Here is a 23,093-nt window from a genome sequence, read left to right on the forward strand (position 1 = left end):
TTCTGCGTAGCGTCTTGTACTTTTACTGTCTGAACTGTCTGTATGCACACTGGCTCTTATTTGTTGTGTTATCTGTTTATTTATTATTTATTATTACTCTTATTATTTATTGTTTGTGCCTTTTTGTTTATGATGTTTTTTACTTTTGCGCTATGCTTGCTGGCTCCGTTTTGCTCCTCTTATTTATTGTGTTATCTGTTTATTTATTATTTATTCATCACTCTTACTATTGATTGTTTGAATTTTTTGCCTTCTTGTTTTTATATTGTGTCGCGTACTTGTATGTCTATCGTGTTATGTGTCTCGTCACCGTGGGATAGAGAAAAACGTAATTTCGGTCTCTTTGTGTGTTGTGACGTGGAGAGATTGACAATAAAGCTGACTTTGACTTTGACTTTGACTTTGACTTTGACTTTTGACATATCTGCTTCCGAGGCTTTAAGAAGAGCTTTAAGTCTGGCACTCCTTTTCCTCCCTTTTTTTGGTTTTTCTTCATGGTGTCCTTCTTCAGTCTCTCCAACTTGGATTTCCAGATGATGTAAAAAATGGCTCTGTCCAACTCTAAAAGCACCTTCATTGTTGGGATAAAACAGAACTGATTAGTAAAACCAAGGTTAAAATCACCACTTTTATGGTTAAAATTCTCTCTTCTATGGTCAGCTCTCTTAATCCTCCAAACCCAAGAACAGATACTACACTTGATTTTAGCCAAAAGGCCGAAAAGCGATGGAGTATACGAGTGATGGACTCGCTTACATGTTACGAACGGAGTGTGGAAATGGAGCAGGGAGACCAAGTGCTGCTTGGACCACGGTTTATTGAAGCAAACTCAAAAGACTCGGCAAACTGACAAGACTTACTAACAAAACCAACAACAGAGACGTGAGAGAAAAAGACAGGGTGACATTACCAAGACAGGAACCAAAAAAAACTCATGACAGTGACAAACACATCAATGCTCCGACAGGGAGTGATACACAGACAGGACTTAAAATACAAGACAGGTAACAAGAGGCAGGTGAGAATGATCGCACTGATCATGGGCACACAGGAGGGGAGGGGTGAGCACACAGACACACGGACAAAACTATGACAACATGGACGTGACCGGGGACGAGTCATGACATTACAGGCTTCCCTGTCTACCCATTCTCACCAACGGTTTGTTAGAATAGGCTTCTTTGGCACGTGATTAGCTAGGTAGCTTTAGCTATGCCGTTATATCGCTGTAACCCTTGTCTTGCTTTATTAGCTTTCTCTTCTCTATGACACCCTTTGCACATATGTAGAAGTCGCTCTCAGTTAAGACTAGAAGGTCACACGTTATCACAGCAGCTTACTAACCAGTCAGAGACTAAGAGCCACATTTTTTACTGTGTCATCGCAAAGAGCCACATCATACACCTGAGCACACATGAACCCCCCCCCCCACACACAAACACACACACACAGACGCACACGCACACACACACACGCACACACACACACACACACACACACACCCCTCTGCTCAGCCAAATATATTGTGTGACATTATTATGTCACGCACCAACATGATAATGACAAATTGACTCCTACAGTACTAAAACCACAGACCAAAGACCACATTTTAGACAATGAACATTGTGTGCATTGTCTCACACAGACAAACTCAGTTCAACAAATTCCACAAACAAAAACATAAGTTTTTTCACTTACTATGTGTGGCGGGACAGACCATTTGTTTTAGTTTGTCATTTTCAGGAAACAGGATTTCAATAACGTCACTGAGGCATATTTTAACGAACTCCACTTCATTGTATGGCTTTTTAGCCTGCGCAATATTCCAAGTCAGTTGAAACAATGCAAGTGTGACAGTCTCTGAGTGCTTCGTAATTTTTAAAAAAAAACTGTACCTATTTTTCTGCCTGACTTTTCAAAGTCTCCAAACTTGTGCTTGCGAAATTCAGTCCCTTTTGCAAAGTCCTTATCAATATTGGCATGAAGTGAGCTGAAGTGGCACTGACCATTTGAAGCTTTTAAATGCGCCAATGACGTCCAACATATCAGGCAGAATGGCTTGCCATAGCGTTCAACAAAAAAATAACTTTAACTCTGTTCAAAACATCCTGTGTTCATCGTCATATATTCGTTTAGCTTTGCATTTTTTCCTTGCCATTTTGGCAAGCGTCGTGTCAGCTTTTCTGGACCTAATGGGCCCCCGTAGTCACAGTCGCCATTCGTTAAAAAGCCAGCAAAACCAGTCACTCTGTTTGTCCCTCCTCCTTTGCGGGATTTCACCTCACGCGCATGCGCGTTTGACCAAAATACCATATTGAACTGAAGCGAAGCAAATACGCACAAAAAATAAACACAAATGTTGATATGAACGTAAAAGAGCCGCATGAAACCAGCCAAAGAGCCGCATGCGGCTCGCGAGCCGCGGGTTGGCCACCGCTAGGCTAGGCAGAGTTGCCTCCTTGCAGGAAGGCGGCCCAGAGTAGTATAAAGAACCTTGGCGCTGGGAGAGGGACCTTCTTTCGCATCTCGCAGAAAGGGCTCCACAGCTGTACATCGATCATTCTGGCAGACATTAAATAGTTAAATTGTGAAGTGCTTCTCTTCTGGGCACTAATAAATCGGCAAACTTGTCTGCTGACTTATTTGTTCACCCTTTACCCGCAGTAATGCATGTAGTTCACGAGGCATATGTGTACACTTTCAGCAGTCTCTATCCAAATACACAGTGTAGGTACCTACTAAAAGTGTAGTCCCGATGAATATGAAAGGCAAAGATTGATAATTCACAAAGAACTTTCCATGGTCATCATATCTACCTATCGGCTGCGCCGAAAGAGTTGGGCCAGAAGAATAGAGCGTAACTCATGCAGAAGTGCATGAACACCACCTTGTTGAAAGAATAAAACCAACACAATGCATGACTTCACGAAAAATGACATGCCAGCAAATCAGTAGGACTTCTGCTTTTGCCTTTGCGAGACCAGTTAAGATATGCGTTATCACGAATTTATAAATCAGGTGTGTTCGGCTCTGCTGAACCCCTGAGACCGACTTACCGAACTCATAGAGTTTGACCGAATCCAGGTTAAGAACCACTGGTTTAGTGGCTGTTATTTCTGCAAAAGGAGGAACTACTAAATATTGATGTCATTTTTCTGATGGGGTTTCCAAATGTATGCACCTGCCTACTTTTGTTTAAATAATGATTGCACACTGTCTGCAAATCCTATAAACTTCATTTCACTTCTCAAATATCACTGTGTTGATCACTGCCGTCATCGGCCATGCATGGATTCGGGCCATCTGATTAGTTCCTTTGCGCCCCCCCCCATACACACACAGGAATTGGTTAGGACTTAGTTAGTAAGTGTTAGGAATCGTTTTGGCTGTCCGTTCAGAGCAAGGAACGAGCCATTAGCCCAGTGCTTCTCAATTATTTTCTGTTACGCCCCCCCCTAGCAAGAAGAAATCTATTCGCGCCCCCCCTCCCCACCGTGACTATCCTAACTTGTCTTGTAAGTCGTAAAATGTTGCACTGTCGCAAACGTGACAGAAGTAACAATGAGAGCGCCACTGCCCCCTGCTGTAGTAAACGCGCAATTACACTTTATTCTAGTACTGCCAAAAAAAAAGCCTGTCCCCCAGGGTCACACGCGCCCCCCCAGGAATAGCACCGCGCCCCCTATTTGAGAAGCACTGCACTAGCCCCACGGGAAGTTGTCATTTTCTGTAAGCTTGTGTGTATGTAAATTTGTCATGGTCCAACGTAAGACTGTTTAGGGTAAATAAAAAATAACTGTAACAAGTTTATTCTGCTATTAACCAGATTCAAACTGGGGTTGCAGTTGCCTCAATGCTATATTATGGCCAATATGCAGTTGCATGTTTAGGGTCTTTTCTCTAGGATCTTCAGCCACGACACCCAGGCAGACCATAAAAGAATGTTGATATTAAAATGTTGGTGGAACTATCCAATAACTACGCAGATCCGATGATCCCTAAGACGAGACAAAATTGGAAAGACTATTTGTTGACAGTGTCTGTGAGTTACTTCAACCCAAAAGTTCACATAAACTACACATAGCTAATGTTGACCTCAAAATGGCATGTGAGCTGGCCAGGAGTCCTGGAATCTTCTGATCTGTAGACAGATGCGTTACCCACTGCTCCACGAGCCCCACGGGAATATGTGGCTTGTAACACTTTTGCAAAAATGAAAAAAAAAAAAAAAGGGTGACATTATTTGAATATGCCATTCGCCCTACAAGTTACGGCCATTGACCGTAAACTTGTGTGGAAAATCGTCGTTGTCCACAAGATGGCAGTTTAGCAATAGTGAGCAAGGGAGAAATTCTTCAAAGTATGCCATGACCCAGATTTGAACCAGGGTTGCTGCAGCTTCAACGCAGAGTACTAACCACTATACGATCATGGCCAATATGCATAACTTTTTTAACGCTACTGCATACACGCCATGATTGTGTAGTGGTCGATTCGAATCCGGGTTATGGTTTAATCAAATTACCTTGTTGAATTTGTCTGCTGGTCACTGTTGCTAGACAGCCTTCCTTTGGACAATGACAGTTTTCCACACAAGTTTACAGTCGATACAGTCTTGTAGGGTGAGTGGCGCAATAGAAGACACATGACGAAAAGTGATGAGAATCAAAACAAAAGATTTAAGAGACCGAGGTAAATTAACTGAACCCGTTTTGTTTTAATTGACAGCCCATGTAATATGCACCTCAGATGAAATCGGGCTAGTTGATCAACAGCAATGTGATAACGAAGGGATCATCTGGGAGTTGAACCCCGGACCTCTCACACCCAAAGCAAGATTCATACCCCTAGATCACCGGTGTCAAACTCGAGGCCCGAGGGCCAGTTATGGCCCACCGTATCATTTTCTGTGGCCCGGAACGACAAATTGTGCATTAAATGTATGTCATACTAAAATTGCAAATTGTTGTAACTTTCAAGAATCTTCTTAAAATTATTTTTGAAATATTTGAAAAGTTTCCACTCTGATTTGAAAAAGCAATTATTATTATTATTATTATTGTCAGTTTGTTTTGTAGCTTATACTGTATATAATATGAGGTGTTTATTTATTTGGGTTGACAGTCATAATGGCCCGTCGAGGGAATCTTTGACTACAACGTGGCCCGCGACAAAAATGAGTTTGACACCCCTTCCCTAGACCAACGAGCCACAAAAAAAGCTTGCAGACCATGTTACATTCTGTGTAACATTGGCCTGTCAAACAGTCCACACAGCGATAGACAACAGTGTTTCAAAGAAAAGCTCGTTCGGGAGTTTAACCCGGGTAATCAAAAAACCCTAGGCGAGAATCATTCCCCTGTACCAATGAGCCCCATAGTAGACCAGCCTACCATAACCCCCTCACCTTTAATCTCTAATGCTCCCACTAAAGGTAGTGCTCTCTAAACTTGAAAGCAGGCATATGCGAACCGGACCAGCAGATTGCCCCATTTCAGAAGTGTTTTAGAAACCTTTACAGACGGTTAAAATCCACATAATAGTTATGCGCGCATGTGTTCCGAGAGCGTTCTCGCCCGCCCCCTCGCTTTCCTTTCCCCCTGCAGCGCAGTCCTCGTTAGTATAGTGGACAATATCTCCGCCTGTCATGCCGAAGACCGGGGTTCGATTCCCTGACGGGGAGTTTACTTCTTTATGCGAAATAGCATTTAAGCAGGTTTTCAATCCATGTGCGTTAACCAGTGTTTGCAGCAGAGTAATTATATAGATGCATTGGTTGGTATCATTACATCGTAAAATGGCGCCGCAGATGGCCACCTCGGTAACTCGCTCTCTGTTACTTTGTGTTATTTTACATCTTTTTAACCTCACTTTGTATCATACTTCCGGTTTGCCACGTAGAGCGCCGCAGCGTCACTAGAGAGACGATCTACATTCCTACATTTCTATATGCTTTTCTAGTTTTTCCTCGCTTTTTACTCCACTTTTTGGAGTTTACTATTGTTGAAAGTCGCGGACCGTCAATTCCTGCCCGGCTTCGTGGCTGTTTGTCTACCGTCGATCATCGGACACGTAAGTATGGCTGCGGATAAAGAGGTTTGTACGGCTTTTTGCACCAACTGCACCCTTCTCTCAGAGAGGTCGTCCCTGCTAGAGGGACGTGTCCGCCAGCCAGAGCAGAATAGTGGTATAACAGTAAATGTGGCGGACCCAGATGCGGACTGTAGTCAGCCTGCTAGCCCAGTTAGCATTAGCCCCAAACCACGATAAGCCAGTTAAGACGCATAGCCGTCCCAAGCCATTTCGGCCTACTGGCTCTCGCACCTTGGTCATAGTTGACTCCATTACCTGAAAAGCATCACACTTAAAAATCCAGCCACAGTATTGTGTATCCCTGGAGGCAGAGCATCCGACATAGAAGCTAATCTAAGGGCGCTAGCTCGCAATAGGTCTAGTCAACCGCGTAGTTCCAACAAAACTAGCCACTCGGATATAGTGATACACGGTGGCTCCAATGATATATTTCAAGCATATATCGGCTCTATTGATAATCTTACTGCATCTATATCTTCTATATCTGCATCTTAATGCATCTATATAATTCAATGTGACATTGTTAAATGCCATCGATTCGCTACCACTATTTTTATGGGACTTATCTTCTCACCAATTTAAGAAGGCTCTGAAATCACTTCTCTTTGACACTTCCCATATGAACCTGGATCCATTCATTATTCTCTTTAGTTTTAGTTTTAGTGTGTTTTTTCCCTATTGTTGTATGTTGTATGCCAGGGGTCACCAACCTTTCTTAATTCGAAAGCTACTTCCTGGGTACTGATTAAGGCAAAGGGCTACCAGTTTGACACACACTTCTGAAGTAGCCAATTTGCTCAATTTGGTTTTCACTATGTGTTATTATTGTCATTTCCAGTTCACATGTAAGTGTGATTTTAACAAGAATAGCAAAAATACAGTCAAACCTTGGATTTTGACCACAATCCGTTCCAGAAAGCGGTTCGAGAAGCGAATCGATCGAATTCCGAATCTATTTTTCCCATTACAAATACAGTGGAGCTTTGGTTGACGACAACAATCCGTTCCAGAAGGCTGTTCGAGAAGTGAATCGTTCAAATTCCGAATCAAGTTTTCCCATTACAAATAATAGAATAAAAATTAACCCATTCCAAGCAAAAAAACGCCTTTTTTAAGCATTTGTTCATTTGCGCATTTTTGTCCGATCGTGCAACTGCAGCGCACCGCCGAACGCGCAACCGTAGCGTGTCGCCGACCGTGCAACTACACCGCACTGGTCGCAATATTGTGACAGACCCGTTGCTGAAATTTAGAAAATATTTTTAAAGTCCTGATGTACTATCCAAAATTTAAGTGGACCTCAGTGCGCAGGGACCTCAATTTGGTCCGATCACGCAACCGCAGCGCGCTGTCAACAAAGAAAAATATTTGTTCAATGTTGTCTCGCCCCAAATGTTTGGGATCCTCGGATCTGCGCAGTTGGATAGTTCCATCAACATTTTAACATCAACATTCTTTCATGGTCTGCCTGGGTATGTCGGCTGAAGATCCCAAAGAAAAGACCATAAATTTCTTGTATGCTATTGCATGATCGTATAGCGTTATGGCCGTAGCATCCCCGGAACTAAGCTGGGTCATGGGGTAATTAAATTACCCTTCTGGATTTGTCTGTGTTCACTGTTACCAAACAGTCTTCTGTTGAACACAAGCTTCCAGACATTATGTCCACCTACGTTTTAACATCAACTTTATTTCATAAAGTTCTTCCTAATTCATCTTGGCGAAACTCCCTTAGGCGTTCCCATCTTTTTTTAGGGCTGGCTGCCACGAGGAAGCGGTCGACACACAATTATGACCCTGAAAGGACTCGTCTATGATATTAATCAGAATTCATTAATCACTGAAATGCAGTCCTCAGGTCCATTTTATATTCGCTACCAATCGGAATGTAACGAAGCTGTTTCTACCCAGTTTCCAACTAGGGCTCGAGTTAGGACTATATAAAAGTGTGCCCCCGTGTAAGGGTCAAACTCACGACCTTCAGATTATGAGACTGACACGCTACCACCTGCACCAACGAGGGTTTGTCTTTGCATTTTGTGCAATTGTTTTTTACTGTAAAATTAATTCAACCACCGCCCATTTTGATCAAACTTAACTAGGCTAGGATTTCCAACTCAGACTAGGGTTCCAGGAAGGGCTAGAGTTAGGGTTGGACTATAAATAAATCATGCGCCGTGTGATGATCGAACCCTCGACTTTCAGATTATGACACTGACGCGCTACCGCCTGCGCCAACGAGTCTTTGTGGCACCTGTCTTAAAATTCTATTTTTCTGTAAAAAAGATTCAACCACCGGCCATTTCCATCAAACTGCAATTCATCGAAAGAAAAAGTTACTTTTGTCTGAGCATTCTCAAACTTGGGTTTCCAACTAAGGTTTCCAACTGGGGCAAGCGTTTCCAACAAGGGGTCGAGTTCGGGTTAGGACTAAATAAATTAGAGTCCCGTGTGAGGGTTGAACTCACGACCTTCAGTTTACTAGACTGACGCGCCACTACCTGCGCTAACAAGGCCGTGAACAGCTGGTTTTACAAACCTGTTTTACTGTAAAACTGATTCAACCACCGGCCATTTCAATTAAACTCAACTTCACAGACAGAAAACTTTATTCTACTCTGAGCAACCTAGTATCTTCTGAAATTGACAATGATTTTACTGTGGACTATAGAAAAGAGCGCCCCGTGTGAGGGTCGAGCTCACAACCTTCAGATTTTGAGACTCATGCACGACCACTTGCACTAACAAGGTAATATGTCAATTGCATTACAATCCTCTTTTACGGTAAATTGAATAATCCACAGGCCATTTATGTCAGTAACAATTGTGAACTTCACTTGGCAGGCTGCAGTCATCAGAAGTCGTTGCCATGTTTCACTTGGTACAGTCATTCATTTGGCTATGTGGTCTAATGGATAAGGCGTCTGAGTTTGGATCTGAAGCTTGAGGGTTCAAGTCCCTTCATGGTCAATTTAATATAATTCATATGACATTAATGACTTTATTTGAGTCTGAACCAACTCTTGTATACTGTCAGAAAGGGTTTTGGTTTCTGATTTCTTTTTTTGTTGTGCTGACTCCCCCCCAATCTCCGTTTTCAGTGCAACAAAGGGACAAAAACCAAAAGAAAAAATGCTTTCTCTGTTATACACTAGGGCCAACGTTTCCAACTAGGGCTAGGGTTTCCAACTACGGTTCCAATTCCGGGTAGGGTTTCAAACTAGTAATTCCAACTGGGGCAAGGGCTCCCAATTAGGGTTTCCAACTTGGGCTGGGGTTTCCAACTAGAGACAACATTGGACAGCTGCCACTTGTTGGGAACCTTTATATGTTTAGTCTTATCAAAGAATGTGTTTCAGAGGCTAGATTTAAAATGTGTCTGCTGGTTTTCGTGAACCAAACCTGTTAAAAAAAAAGTGAAAGAATGAAACACTTCCTAATAGAAGAAGCCTGGTTAGCTCAGTTGGTAGAGCATGAGACTCTTAATCTCAGGGTTGTGGGTTCAAGCCCCACGTTGGGCGTCCCTGCTTCACCATGATTGATTAGGCGTCTGCCTCCCGCTTTCCCCCTTAGTGCAGCACGTGTTTGCATTCACTTACAAAGGGATGAAATTACAATACACTCGCGTGCTGCAGGGATTAAAATATTTGCCCGGATTGTTCGATCAGGTCCTCAAAACACTCCTCGAACCATGCCGATCGGCACATTGTTGTTGCAATATGTCGATGATTTGTTGATTGCAGCAAAAGACGAGCACGCAGTAACAAAGAAAGTGTTGCTGTGGTTAGAGGAGAAAGGGTTCAAGGTGTCAAGAATGAAACTGCAATCTGTCGCCAACAGGTCACTTTTCTGGAACGTGTGCTGACCCCTAGTGGCCTCGCCATGTCGCCTGAACATAGAAACTCCATCCCACGGCCTCCCACCGTCCAGGAGATGCTATGGTTCCTGGGGTTGTGCGGCTACAGCAGACGTTACATACCCTGTTTTGCCGACAAAACTCAGGGTCGTGGGTTCAAGCCCCACGTTGGGCGTCCCTGCTTTTTAGGAGCCGTTCAATTCTTAGTCTTATCAAGGCCTCACTTAAAAAATTGAGTCTTTCACATGGCGATGTGGCCTCATGGATAAGGCGTCTGCCTTCGGATCAGATGATTGCGAGTTTGAGTCCCTTCATAGTCAATTTAATGTCATGCTTTAGAAATCAAACACTTTATTTCAGTCTGAACCAACTCTTGATTGATTGAACTTTATTCATCCCACAGCAGGGAAATTCACTTGTCACAGCAGCGCATGGGTGCAAGAATAATACGAGTGCAAGAATAAAACAACTGCCAGAATTACAAAAAAGGGTAAATAACAGACAAGGATAAACACAAGTGCTGCTAGTAAAGACAAAACACATTCATTTTATCAGGTGGCATGCATGTTGTAAAGTCTGACAGGTGGAGGAGACTCTGGCCCTTTTTGTACAGGCCGTGGGTGTGATCAGTCCAGTCCAGTTTGTTGTTAAGGCGAACACCCAGGAATTTGTACTTCTCCACTACCTCAATGCCCGATCCCTGGATGTTCACCGGAGTGAAGATGGGTGCTGTCCTCCCGAAGCTCACAATTAACTCCTTCGTCTTGCTGGTGTTCAGCTGAAGCTGGTTGAGCTCACACTAGCTGACAAAGTCCTTGATGACCAATCTATATTAGACTTAGACAGACTTTATCGTCATTTTGTAAACACTCAGTGCACACAAAACAAAATTACGTTGCATACGGCTCTCAACAAAGGAATGACATTTCGGCTGGATAAAAAGTGACATTTCTATATAAATATGAAATAAGATAAGATAAATAAGATAAATATAAAGTGCATAATAAGTGCATATATAATAAGTGCAGACAGACAATCCCTCGTTTATCATCCATCCATTTATCGATTCTATTTGGCTTATCCGGGTCGGGTCGTGGGGGCAGCAGCTTTAGGAGGGACTCCCATACTTCCCTCTCCCCAGCCACTTCATCCAGCTCAACCAGGGAGATCCCAAGGCGTTCCCAGGCTAGCCGAGAGACATAGTCTCTCCAGCACGTCCTGGGTCGGCCGCGAGGTCTCCTACTGGTGGGATATGCCCGGAACACTTCCCCAGGAAAGCGTCCAGGAGGCATCCTGGTGAGCTGCCCGAGCCACCTCATCTGGCTCCTCTCAACGTGGAGGAGCAGCGGCTCTACTCCGAGTCCCTCCCGGATGACCGAGCTTCTCACCTTATCTCTCAGGGAGAGCCCGGACACCCTGCGGAGGGAACTCATTTCGGCTGCTTGTATCCGACCCAAAGCTCGTGACCATAGGTGAGGGTAGGAGCGTAGATCGACCGGTAAATTTTGCCTTTTGGCTCAGCTCTCTCTTTACACGACGGACCGTTACAGAGTCCGCATTACTGCAGACGCTGTACCGATCTGCCTGTCGATCTCACGCTCCATCCTGCCCTCACTCGGGAACAAGACCCCAAGATACTTGAACTCCTTGGGGCAGGATCTCATACCCGATCCGAAGAGGACATCCCACGCTTTTCCGACCAAGGACCATGGCCTCGGATATGGAGGTGCTGACCCTCATCCCGACCGCTTCACAATCGGCTGCGAACCGCCCCAGTGAGAGCTGGAGATCACGGCTTGAAGAAGCCAATAGAACCACGTTGTCTGCAAAAAGGAGAGACACAATACAAAGGTCCCCAAACCGGACACGCTCAACGCCTCGGCTGCGTCTAGAAATTCTGTCCATAAAAGTTATGAACAGAATCGGTGACAAAGGGCAGACTTGGCAGAGTCCAACCCTCACTGGGAACAAATCCGACTTACTGCTGGAAATGCAGACCAAACTCTGGCATCGGTGATACAGGGACCAAACCGCCCTTATCAGTTGGCTCAGCACTGCGTACTCCCGAAGCACCCTCTACAGAACTTCCCGAGGGACACGGTCGAACGCCCTCTCCAAGTCCACAAAACACATGTGGACTGGTTGGGCGAACTCCCATGCCCCCTCGAGGATCTGGCCGAGGGTGTAGAGCTGGTCCACTGGCCACGGCCAGGACGAAAGCCACACTGCTCCTCCTGAATCCGAGGTTCGACCTCCCGACGGACCATCCTCTCCAGCACCCCTGAATAGACCTTACCAGGGAGGCTGAGGAATGTGATTCCCCTATGGTTGGAACTCACCCTCCGGTCCCCCTTCTTAAAGAGGGGAACCACCACCCCAGTCTGTCAATCCAGAGACACCGTCCTCGATGTCCACGCAGTGCTGTTGCGGCGTGTCAGCCATGACAGTCCCACAACATCCAGAGCCTTTAAAAACTCTGGGCGGATCTCATGTAGCGGCTAGCGTGTTATCGGGCGGACCGGGCCATTGTACAAGGGGGAAAATCTCGTGGAGGTGGAATATGCGTCTTTCTGTGAGGGGCGCTCATGGAACCCTCAGGTGTAGGGAAGCCTACAATTTCATGGGGCAGCACACAAGCTATCACCATTTTGCAAATTTTTCCCAGCTAAATGACAAATAATTTGATCGCTGAGTCAGAGTCCAGAGTGCTCACCATTATCACCATAGAACCCTGGCAGTGACAGAAGGAGGAGCATAATTTTTCTGAGCACAATGTACTAACTAAGGTGCTCATTTTACAAAATTGACAGAAGTAGTGGAGGCAGGGTTTACACACTCATAGGGCTGTCCACAAAGTACTGAATTGGAATTTCCAAATTTGTGTTCCATGTAAATGACTACAAATTGGAAGTTCCACCAAGACTTGAACTTGGATTGCTAGATTCAAAGTGCTCACAATCACACCATGCCAACATTGATTAAACGATTGATTGATTGATTGATCGATTGAACATTTATTGATCCCGGGGGTGGGGAAATTCAGGCCCAATCAGAATCCATACCACAGAGCGGGTATACAAAAGACACAGATGGCATGAGCGCAACTCAATAGGCTCTCATAAGGCTGCCACACAACAGCGCCACAAAGAAAGCCAGTAAGTGCGAAAGATAAAAGCCATCAAAGCAAAGGAAAAAAAGTAACAGCAGCCAACCAGCACCCCTCAATATCAAAGAACACCCCAAAACACACAAAATAGCCTCCATGGGGTCCATAAACAGGTGTAAGGACAGTCCAGTTCAACGGCGCCCAATGGACCGTGGTCGTGAATTGGTGAAAACATCACAAAACAGGCAAGGCGAGGGACACGTCAGCACCGGCCGGATAAGCAGAATTGGAAAAGATAAAAATCAACAAATTAACCGTCAGTAAATTAATATAATAGTTAATTGTTGTTGTTTCTTAACTTCAACTCGATCGCTCTCTTATTCTCAAATGTAAAAACTTAAAAGTCTTGACACAACCAATTGACTATACCCTTTAATTTTAGCTTCAAAATGTCATTATTTTATAATTTTTCTTCATCCAATTCCAGAAAGCAAGTTCTTTCCATCTCTGAAATTTTGTTTCATCAAGGCTAGGCATTAATTCCTAGCCTTAATGCTAGTTTCTAATTAAGTTTCATTAATATAGTTTCTGCCCATAAACTAATTGCTTGCTTTTTTTTACTTCCTATTTTTACAAAATCGTTTTTGTTTTGCGGTGCAAATCAGATAGATTACAGACTAATAAATACCTTAGTGCACCTATATTAGCCAATTTCAATTTCAGACACAGCTCACAAACAATACCAACAAACAACGCTGCGCAAACATCATCCTCCTTTGACGTTTTGGTTATACTTTTTTTTTTTCATCAGTGCCTTTCATCCTTAATGCAAACATTGTCACATTTTCCTTAAGCATCACCCTGCTCCAAATATTCAAACATTCTCTGAGAAACTCACACTTTCTCTGTTTCGCCTGCAGCCACAGCACCCCTCGTGCGAGGGGTGGGGGCGCAGCATCAATGTTGATTGGTCACAGGCTGGCCATTTCCTGCAAAAACCATGATGCCGGCCCACCGCCCACACGAGCATAGCAAAGGCCCACGCGGACAGCCCCGCCTCGCGACAACGCGCGAGCGCAGGCACGCTTATCAGTTTCACCTTCTCAAAGGGCAGGCCAACTTTGCCGTTGCCCCCTTCATCATGCTCACCTTCAACAGCTTTCAGTCTTCTACACAACATTTGCTGTCTCATTCTCGTCCTATCAAGCCACCATTCTAGTCACTGTCTGCCACACACGTCTTATTTTCTCTACTGCCACACACTGCTCATTTTAGTTTCTCCAACCAACTTAAACACATCATCGTCCACTTCTCAATTTCCCTATTATTGCTCAACAGCCTCCAGAACATTCTCCATTACTGATTTCTTCCATAGGACACACATCTCACTCGCACTCATACACACACCCATTCATGAGGATCCTCTGCGCCCACACGCACACACACACCAGCACAAAAGGATGACCCACAACATATAAGAACACACAGAACGCACTAGGAACACCTTTTTGCTCGTATTACTTGTCAGATTTATTCTCTATTTTACTTTTAGAAGCTATTTGTAATTCCTTTCCATTTATTTTGCAAATTTTAACTTCAGTGTTACTTTGTAGTACTTTATCCTTTTAACACAAATATCTCCTGTATATTTAAGCTAGGGGCTCGGTGGCGCACTTGGGTAGCACGTCCGCCTCACAGTTAGGAGGGTACGATTCCACCTCCGGCCCTCCCTGTGTGGAGTTTGCATGTTCTCCCCGGGCCCGCGTGGGTTTTCTCCGGGCACTCCGGTTTCCTCCCACATCCCACAAACATGCTTGGTAGGCCGATTGAACACTCCAAATTGTCCCTAGGTGTGCGTGCGAGTGCAAATGGTTGTTTGTCTCTGTGTGCCCTGCGATTGGCTGGCAACCGGTTCAGGGTGTCCCCCGCCTACTGCCCGATGACGGCTGGGATAGGCTCCAGCACGCCCGCGACCCCAGTGGGGACTAAGCGGTACAGAAAATGGATGGATATTTAAGCTAATTTCTCTTTAATTTTGGCAGCCAGGTTCCCACTTCATTACATGGAAATCTGATTTGATTTGATTTTGGCCTAGTCATAACTGTCTTTGTTCATTTGTGCGGTCGCGTGCCATGTGACCGTTTACCCCGCAACTCCAGCATCCTATTGGTCTACCGGAAAAGTGTCTTTTGAAGCTTTCATTTGTTTTCGTTTTTGTTTGTCTATTACTACTCTTTCCGCATGGAGGGTGTGATTTATGTATTCCTCCCGCTATGATCTTTAGTTTTGAATTTGTAGCATGTGTTTTCTCTACATGCTTCTCTACTTTCTCTAGACCTCCCCCTTCTTCTCTAGCTCTCTGTAAATTTTGGTTTTCTCTTGCCTGCCTACTGTTAGGCCAAGTCTCATCATCTTAAAATATCTTCGCATCAGGTGTTAACGAATTCAACAGGGTATGCGGGTCAGGGACACAAGGTGCTCTTTGAATGACAGCATTGTTCACTGCTTGCAAATCTTGCACCAATCTCCACCCGACAGAAGGTAGTGCCTTTTTCACAGGGAAAATTGGAGTATTGCAATGAGAATCAGGGCAAGGAATGATGACACCTGCCCTTAATAAATCTGAAATAACAGGTGCAATACCCTGCAAGGCATCGGGTTTCAATGGGTACTGTCTCACACAAGGGCGGTATTCATTTTTAGGTCTAATAACAACAGGAAGTGCTCCTTTCACCAAACCTACGTCAGAGGGACCTGTCGACCAAAGTTCACTTGGAATCCCAGCGAGGATTTGCTCGTCATCTGACGACAGCACAAAATGTCAAAATGAGGATGCTTTCTCAGAACAGGAGTCAACGTGAACTCCACTAACAAATGACAGGACCTGGTTCATGTTTTGTTTAAAAAACTTAGTAGAAGGACTACAAAAGGAGTCAGGCCCAACTTGAGTCCAATCAGAAGCCACCAGTGCATCTCTGGCCATAAATCCCAAACTCTGCCATGTGGCCGTAAAAGGCCGAAACAATGAGATGTGGAGCGGAGTGGGAGACATGTGCAATTTCTGCACCTCAGAGGGAGCCGGCCCTATGACAACACAGGCATGGCTTTCACCATCATGCAGGAGGAAGGATGTCTTCAAGGAGGCAGGCGTAACAGCCTCAAGCATGTTCTCGTAGTTGTGATCAGGACCAGGCGTGTCTTTCTGCCACATGGTTACGTGCAGGTTGGTTGGGTCCATCGCCTGTTCAGGGCAGCGCAACAGGGTGCCTGCCTGGGCTAAAAGAGGGGTTCCAAACTGCACAACTTCTGCATTAGTCAAATCCAATGAATAGAAATAATAGCAATGAAACTGGCCAAAAATCTGTAATTGATGTCGCCTTTTGACAATGATTTTGTCATTATTGGGCACAAGGGAAAGACTAAGTGCAGTGAGAGCATCTCTTCCTAGCAAATTAACAGGGCAATTGGGCATCAGCAAAATGGGAATGCAACAACTTCCCCCTTCTGGGTCCCGTATCCAGACTGGACGAGACTGGGGTACTGGGGTTGTCACACCATTTGCCGCTCTCACCCAGAAAGTCTTTCCTCCTTCTCGCACATCAGCAGGTATGTCGCGACATGTGGTCACACACGCGCCTGAGTCACACAAAAACGTTATGGGAGTCCCATTTACCATCAAAGTTATCAAAGGTTTCTCTACATTGTTCATCAACAAGTCCTGAATGTTCAAATCTACATCAGCAGGGGGAGCTTTCGCCAGGACAGTCTTTTCAATTTTCTGTTGACCATCGGTTAGTCATAAAGGAGGATCAGCCTGACCCTTATGGGAATTTGGACAGTATTTTGCTATATGGCCCTCTTTGCCACATGACCAACAAAGAGGAGGTCGGGAGTCATATCGCTTTGACTGACCCTGGGCGGGCTGGCCGTTTGGGTCATAATCGAGCGCACCACGATTATACCCTCCTCTCCCTCTGCCACAGAAATTCTCACGACCGCGCCCTCTCTGGCGTGGTTTGGAGGTTCTGTTTTGATAAAACACCTCAGATGAATCATCATTTGCAAAAAAGATGGCAGCTACTTTCCCTTTTTCTTTTCCCTTTTTTTAAATTGACAACCTTTTCAGCGTGTATAGCATGATCAATAAATTGTGGCAATGTAGAGGTTGGGAAAGTAATCATGTGTTTAGCAACCCAGTTTTGGATTGCTGGTCGTGAATTTGCATGTACGTAGAGCATTTTTGAGTTGTTGGTTATAGACATCAGTTCCAGGCTCCAAACCACTATTGGCTTTGAACACCTTCTCCAATCTGTGTCTATAATCTTCAAACAACTCATCCTCTTTTTGTTTGGTTCGGCCAATATCTGTATAATTTGCTCTACGTTGAAATTTTATTTTGATCCTACCCAATAGTTGGTCAATTTGAGTTTTCAATGGCACCCCATTATATTCTAATGGACGGCCTTGGTCATCAAAAGTGTCACCCGCCCTTGACACTGGCCCAATCTTTGGTCAAGGTTGCCATAAAAACCTGCTGCACCTCATCACCTCTCAAGTTATAGGAAGCAATGAGTTGTATTATGTCGGTGCAGTATTGTTCAACGTCTTCAGAAGGCAATGCTATTCCTTCTGTAGCTGATTTTACATCGGCTTGTGTCCATGTTCTGTATACTAAAATTGTGGGGCCCCCGTCATCATGAGGATTTGCTATTTGAATCATAGGGTAAGCGTCAGCTACTTCCGCTCCTATGTAGCCTGGGCCGCAGCTCGCCGCGGGGGCGGAGGGAGAGGGAGCTTCTGACTTCACGCAGCTCCGCGTCACCATGGCATGAGCAGAATCACTATACTTTGGAGGATCACCTGGGCTTGACAATTTGGGGTACAAAGTCGGAAAGGATGGTTCGCTTTGGCGTCCCACAACGCCTTCCTTTGTAATTTGATCATCCTTTCATCTTCATTTGTCACACCCTCAGCTACGGCCCTCAAGCGAGGCCGCGCTGATGTCGTTTCATCATCTTCCTGCCTATGCAACAACAAGCTCTCTTTGGATTTTTCTTCACTTCCCTTATTCTTCAATTTTTCTTTCAGTTGTCCACATTTTCTTTTCTAAGTTTCCAATTCCCATTGTACTATTAAATGATACCCGTCTTTGTTCTTTTTATTCGCGCCACACTTGGCTTTAATTGATTGCTTTAGGTCGTTTAATGATTTTGAGCTCAGCTGGCCATCAAAGTTGTAATCGGTTATCCATTTGTCAAGATATTTTACATTTTCTGGGTCGACCCATTCCATTAATTTCCAATCCTTGCATTTTAGTTCATGTCGAGGTAGGGACTTTCACTTACTATTTAAGTTTCCCATGGTTTATTTTTCTAAATTTTAAAGTTGGTAATTTGGATGGGACCTACAGTGTCCTAAAACCAACTTTATTCACAGGACAGTGGTTAAAAATTAAATGTGTGGTAAGTCTCCTTTCACCTCCCCCAAAAGGGAACGGAGAGTTGTTACCTCTGCACCCACACAAAGCCACCGTTTACAATCCTGTGTGTTTATATAGAGGAGCGCTCAAATGAGATCACTTTCAGTCAAACCGTACACAAGCATACCACGCGCGATTTTATTTTTTATTTTTTTTAATAACAGAGGAGTCCGCCCCTCCTGCTGCGGAATTTAACTAGCTTAAAAGCTAGGGAGCTCCACATCCGCCCCTGCAGAATTTAACTGTTACTATTTGTACTTGATAGGGTCTAGAATTCTCAAGGTTTTAAGTGTATTAAGTGACCTCTTGTCACAGCTCATTAATTAAGTGACCTCTTGTCACAGCTCATTCATTCCTTTTTAGTAGAATTAATATTCCTACTCACGGTCTGCTGATTCTCTTCCTCGGAAGATCTCGTCAACCCTCCCGGTGTCCAGCCGGACTGATCGAGACAGTCCCGTCAAAGGGCTTTTGTTTACCTCGGCCGAGGATTTCTGCCTGTGTCGAAGAGCCTGCTGGAACCGTTCAGGGCGTGTTGAGATCCCGGAACGAGCCCCCAATTTCTGCCAGGTTTATTTCAATGACTGAATAACTATTAAGAGAAGAGCAACAGCAAACAAACCACAAGTGAGACAGAATATTAAGTCTTTTCTTGCGAGGAGAACGATAGAGAGAGGAAACTCGGGGACAATCTCCATCAATTCTGAGTTCTCCCTCCACGTGCTCCTCTATTTAATGTTTTGGTTGCCCTGGTTACAGAGACGTTGCTACACTAAAGGGAGGGAAGATTGTGTCTGTAGCAACGTTGATTAGCTAAGGAATGTAGTGTGGTGTGAATTAGCACTTCATTGTCGGCCCGTGACCCCCGCAGAGTTTGTCCATCTGTTCTTCTCCAGTTGTTGGCCGAGTCGTCCTCGAGTGTGATCAGATAACTTGAATTACCGCTTTTCCTGTGGAACAATGCAACTTAACCTTGGCTAGACTTTATCTACTTAGTAAATTAAGACTCAATAACAATGAGTGACTTGTCCTAAACACTTGAACAAGACTTGAGTAAATATGGGATAACTTGTAGGCAACCACTTCAAACTGTGTTTAACACTTAACAAAGAAAAACAGTTTTGATCAACAACAATATATGAACCAAACCTACAGTTAACTAAAAGGAATGGAGTTTCTTTAAACCAAATAGGAACATTTCACCTATGCAAATAAGCTCTGCTCATTGTTAGTGAAGGCCTCTCACAGGAACAAAAACACACAGATAACATAAGGACAGGAAGGACACATATGGCTGACAGGGATCAAAAGACATCCCTGTCACTAAAGAGAAAGAACGTAGATAAAAGGAAAGCCATAAACTCGTAGAGACAAGGCTTACAGGTCTGGCAGGCCAAGGCTTCACTTAAATTATTCCAACACTCGCCTTGGCCTCGCATCTTCGTGCTCGTCGGAACCAACGACTTTCACCGTGCTAGCCCCGTGGTGTCCATCTGCACGTGCCCAGGACGTTGCTCACACGTTTGCCTGTTTTGTGATGTTTTCACCAATTCACGACCAGACCACGGTCCATTGGGCGCCGTTGAACTGGACTGTCCTTACACCTGTTTATGGACCCCATGGAAGCTATTTTGTGTGTTTTGGGGCTTTCTTTGATATTGAGGGGTGCTGGTTGGCCGGTTACTTTTTTTCCTTTGCTTTGATGGCTTTTATCTTTCGCACTTACTGGCTTTCTTTGTGGCGATTTTGTGTGGCAGCTAGGGATGGGCGGATCGATACCAAAATATCGATATATCGATCCAGGCTGCTTATTTTTGAGTATTGATCTCCCTAGCTAAAATATCGATACTTACAATTATTTAATTATATTTTTCCTCATTTTTTTCTGCTCCAATTTGACGACTTGCACTCATGCTAGCACTACTTTTCCTTCCGCCTGCTGCACCGGCGTGTCCTGCTCTGCTCTGCTCCCGCCCCCTTTTCTCACAAGCCAAGCCCTCCTCCGCCCCCCGTTCCAATCCAAACAAACACAAACAAGCATGGCCACGGCGGCGGCGAACGCAAGAGAAGTCTGGTTTGGGGATATTATATTTTACTTAATAACAACGAGGCAAAATGTGAAATATGTCAGTGAATATGTTGTGAAAGAGCACCACATCTGCAGATTGTCTCACTGCAAGCGCTGCCGCGCATACTGCTTGGACACAGTCTGGCAAGGATTGAGCCACTGGATCCAATTTTTTCAAATAAAATGCAATTGGTCGTAGTTTGCTGCCATGGCTCTGCAGCAACACTGAAGTCATAAAACCATTCCTGCAGTCTGCTGTTTGTACAAAGGTTTTATTGTAGTCTGGCAAGATAAGAGATGTGGTTTCCATCAGAGCCTGTTTCAGCACTTACAAAAGCATCATCTGCTACTGGTGTCCACATAATTTTCTGACTGAATAACTATTAAGAAGAGCAACAGCAAACAAACCACAAGTGAGACAGAATATTAAGTCTTTTCTCGCGAGGAGTGCAGTACAGATAGCTTAATACAATCTCTACACACACTGAATATCTGTAGGCACTCCCGCTCTTTTTATTTGGAATTGCCCTACCCACAGTGTGAGACATAAGCCACTAAAAGGGGAGGAGGAAAGCATGTGGGCTTTGTCTCGTAAGCAAAAATCACTAGGTGTTTACATACTGATAAGAACATCTGGGAAGAGAAGTTTGAGTGGACTGGATACAGAAGAAAAAACCTTTGACCTCTAGTTAAAACATAGCAAGGGAAGTTTTACGACATTGTGTAGGATGCAACAAGCTAAGTTATTTATTACTGGTTATATACATTCCAACCTAATCCTACGATCAAGATAGTTGGGAAACCCTGACTTTAATGGTCACTTGGAGGTTCATCTGGGGTGCAGGACAGCAATGAGGCATGTTGTCTAACAAAGTGGTCTTTGTTAGAAAGGAACTGTCCTTCTGTGGTACATCATAAAAACAGCAAGGCTAAAACAGCAAGCATATATTGCAGTAATATTGCGGTAAGGCATTGATTAGAGAACGCATGATAAAATACTATATATACATTTTTTCTAACAGCCTGTTTCAGCACTACAAAAGCATCATCTGCTTCTGGAGTCCACATTAATTTTTCTGTCATTGCCATGGGGACTCCATGCGCAATATCTAACAGCGGTTGCGTCTTTTCCGCATAATGTGGGATCCATGCTCTGCAGTAATTGCAGAGCCCCAAAAATGACATAATTTGTTTCTTCGTCTCCGGTTTTGGTGCATCTGCAATGATGTCTTCCAGAAGCTGTCAACGTGTGACCTAAATAGTTCACTTCCTGCCTGACCCATTGGAGTTTGTTCTTGTTCACTTTATTCCCTGTTTTGCAGAGATAGCGTAACAATGCTAAGGATTCTTCCCTGCAAGCAGCTTCAGTTTCAGAGGCCACCAGGAGCTCATCTACATAAACTAGAAGTTGGCTTTTGTTTGACATCTGAAAATCAGCCAAACAGGCCATGATAGCTTGCATAAAAATAGTTGGACTATCAGCAAATCCCTGTGGCAATCTGGTGTACGTATAACTTTGCCCTTTAAAGGTGAACGCAAACCAGAACTGTGAGTCTGGGTGAATTGGCACTGAGAAAAATGCATTGCTAAGATCAATTACCGTGAAAAACCTCTGGGTAGGTTTCAAAGTGTTCAGAAGTGTGTGTGGGTCAGGCACATTAGGTGCTCTTGTCTGCACTGCATCATTCACTGCTTGTAAATCTTGTATCATTCGCCAATCAATTTTATTGGCCTTTCGAACTGGAAAGTCAAAGTCTGCTTTATTGTCAACATCTTCACATGCCGAGACACACAAAGAGATCAAAATTACGTTTTCCCTATCCCACGGTGACAAGACATATTACACGACAGACATACAAGTTGTCAGGTCTAAATACCATCAGACATTTATTTACACGCTGGAAACAAAGAGGAGAAGACAACCAGTATTCTTTTGCTCGCGAGGAGAATTAGGTAGAGGGCCCAGTTCACAGTCCTCCACCAATTCTGACCTGCCCTACCGTCATCTCCTCTTTTTATATTGGGTTGCCCTGGTTACAAGAGGCGTTGCTACACTAAAGGGAGGGGAGAGTGTGTCTGTAGCAACACTGTTTCAGCTAGCTAATAATGTTGTGTGGTGCGAGGCCGCATGGCCTTGGCCGATCAGTGACCCCAGGAATGCAGAGTCTGTTCTTAGATGGTTGGCATCCTTGTTCCTGGCTGCAATCTCCAAAACTGGATGCCGTGTCTCTCTCGTGCATACACTCCAACAACGATGTGAGATAACTTGTATGAAGTCTACTTAAACAAACATTGAGTAAATATGGGATAACTAAACACTGTCTCGGACAAAACAATTAACAGAGAGAGGACTTCTCTTGAACTAACAAGAAACAAAGAACAAAGATGTTCTGTTTCTAACTTGTGAGGGCCTCTTCACAGATAAGACAAGGAAGGGAGTATAAGGACTCCCCCAAGGCTCATAAGGCACATATGTTGACTTGACCGAAGA

The 23,093-nt window shown here is 44.3% G+C and overlaps 3 non-coding genes across 3 annotated transcripts; 1 reads left to right on the top strand and 2 right to left on the bottom strand.

The window, feature by feature from the left end:
- Positions 1–546: 546 nt before the first annotated feature.
- On the bottom strand, positions 547–728 carry LOC133147127 (U2 spliceosomal RNA). Its single transcript, XR_009711523.1, has one exon. It is a non-coding gene; the product is annotated as a U2 spliceosomal RNA (small nuclear RNA).
- A 7,808-nt stretch (positions 729–8,536) lies between these two features.
- Positions 8,537–8,609, bottom strand: trnat-agu (transfer RNA threonine (anticodon AGU)). Its single transcript has one exon. It is a non-coding gene; the product is annotated as a tRNA-Thr (tRNA).
- A 932-nt stretch (positions 8,610–9,541) lies between these two features.
- Positions 9,542–9,614, top strand: trnak-cuu (transfer RNA lysine (anticodon CUU)). The gene has a single exon. It is a non-coding gene; the product is annotated as a tRNA-Lys (tRNA).
- Positions 9,615–23,093: the final 13,479 nt, after the last annotated feature.

The sequence above is a fragment of the Syngnathus typhle genome, unplaced genomic scaffold (assembly GCF_033458585.1).
Source record: "Syngnathus typhle isolate RoL2023-S1 ecotype Sweden unplaced genomic scaffold, RoL_Styp_1.0 HiC_scaffold_33, whole genome shotgun sequence".
Taxonomy (NCBI): domain Eukaryota; kingdom Metazoa; phylum Chordata; class Actinopteri; order Syngnathiformes; family Syngnathidae; genus Syngnathus; species Syngnathus typhle.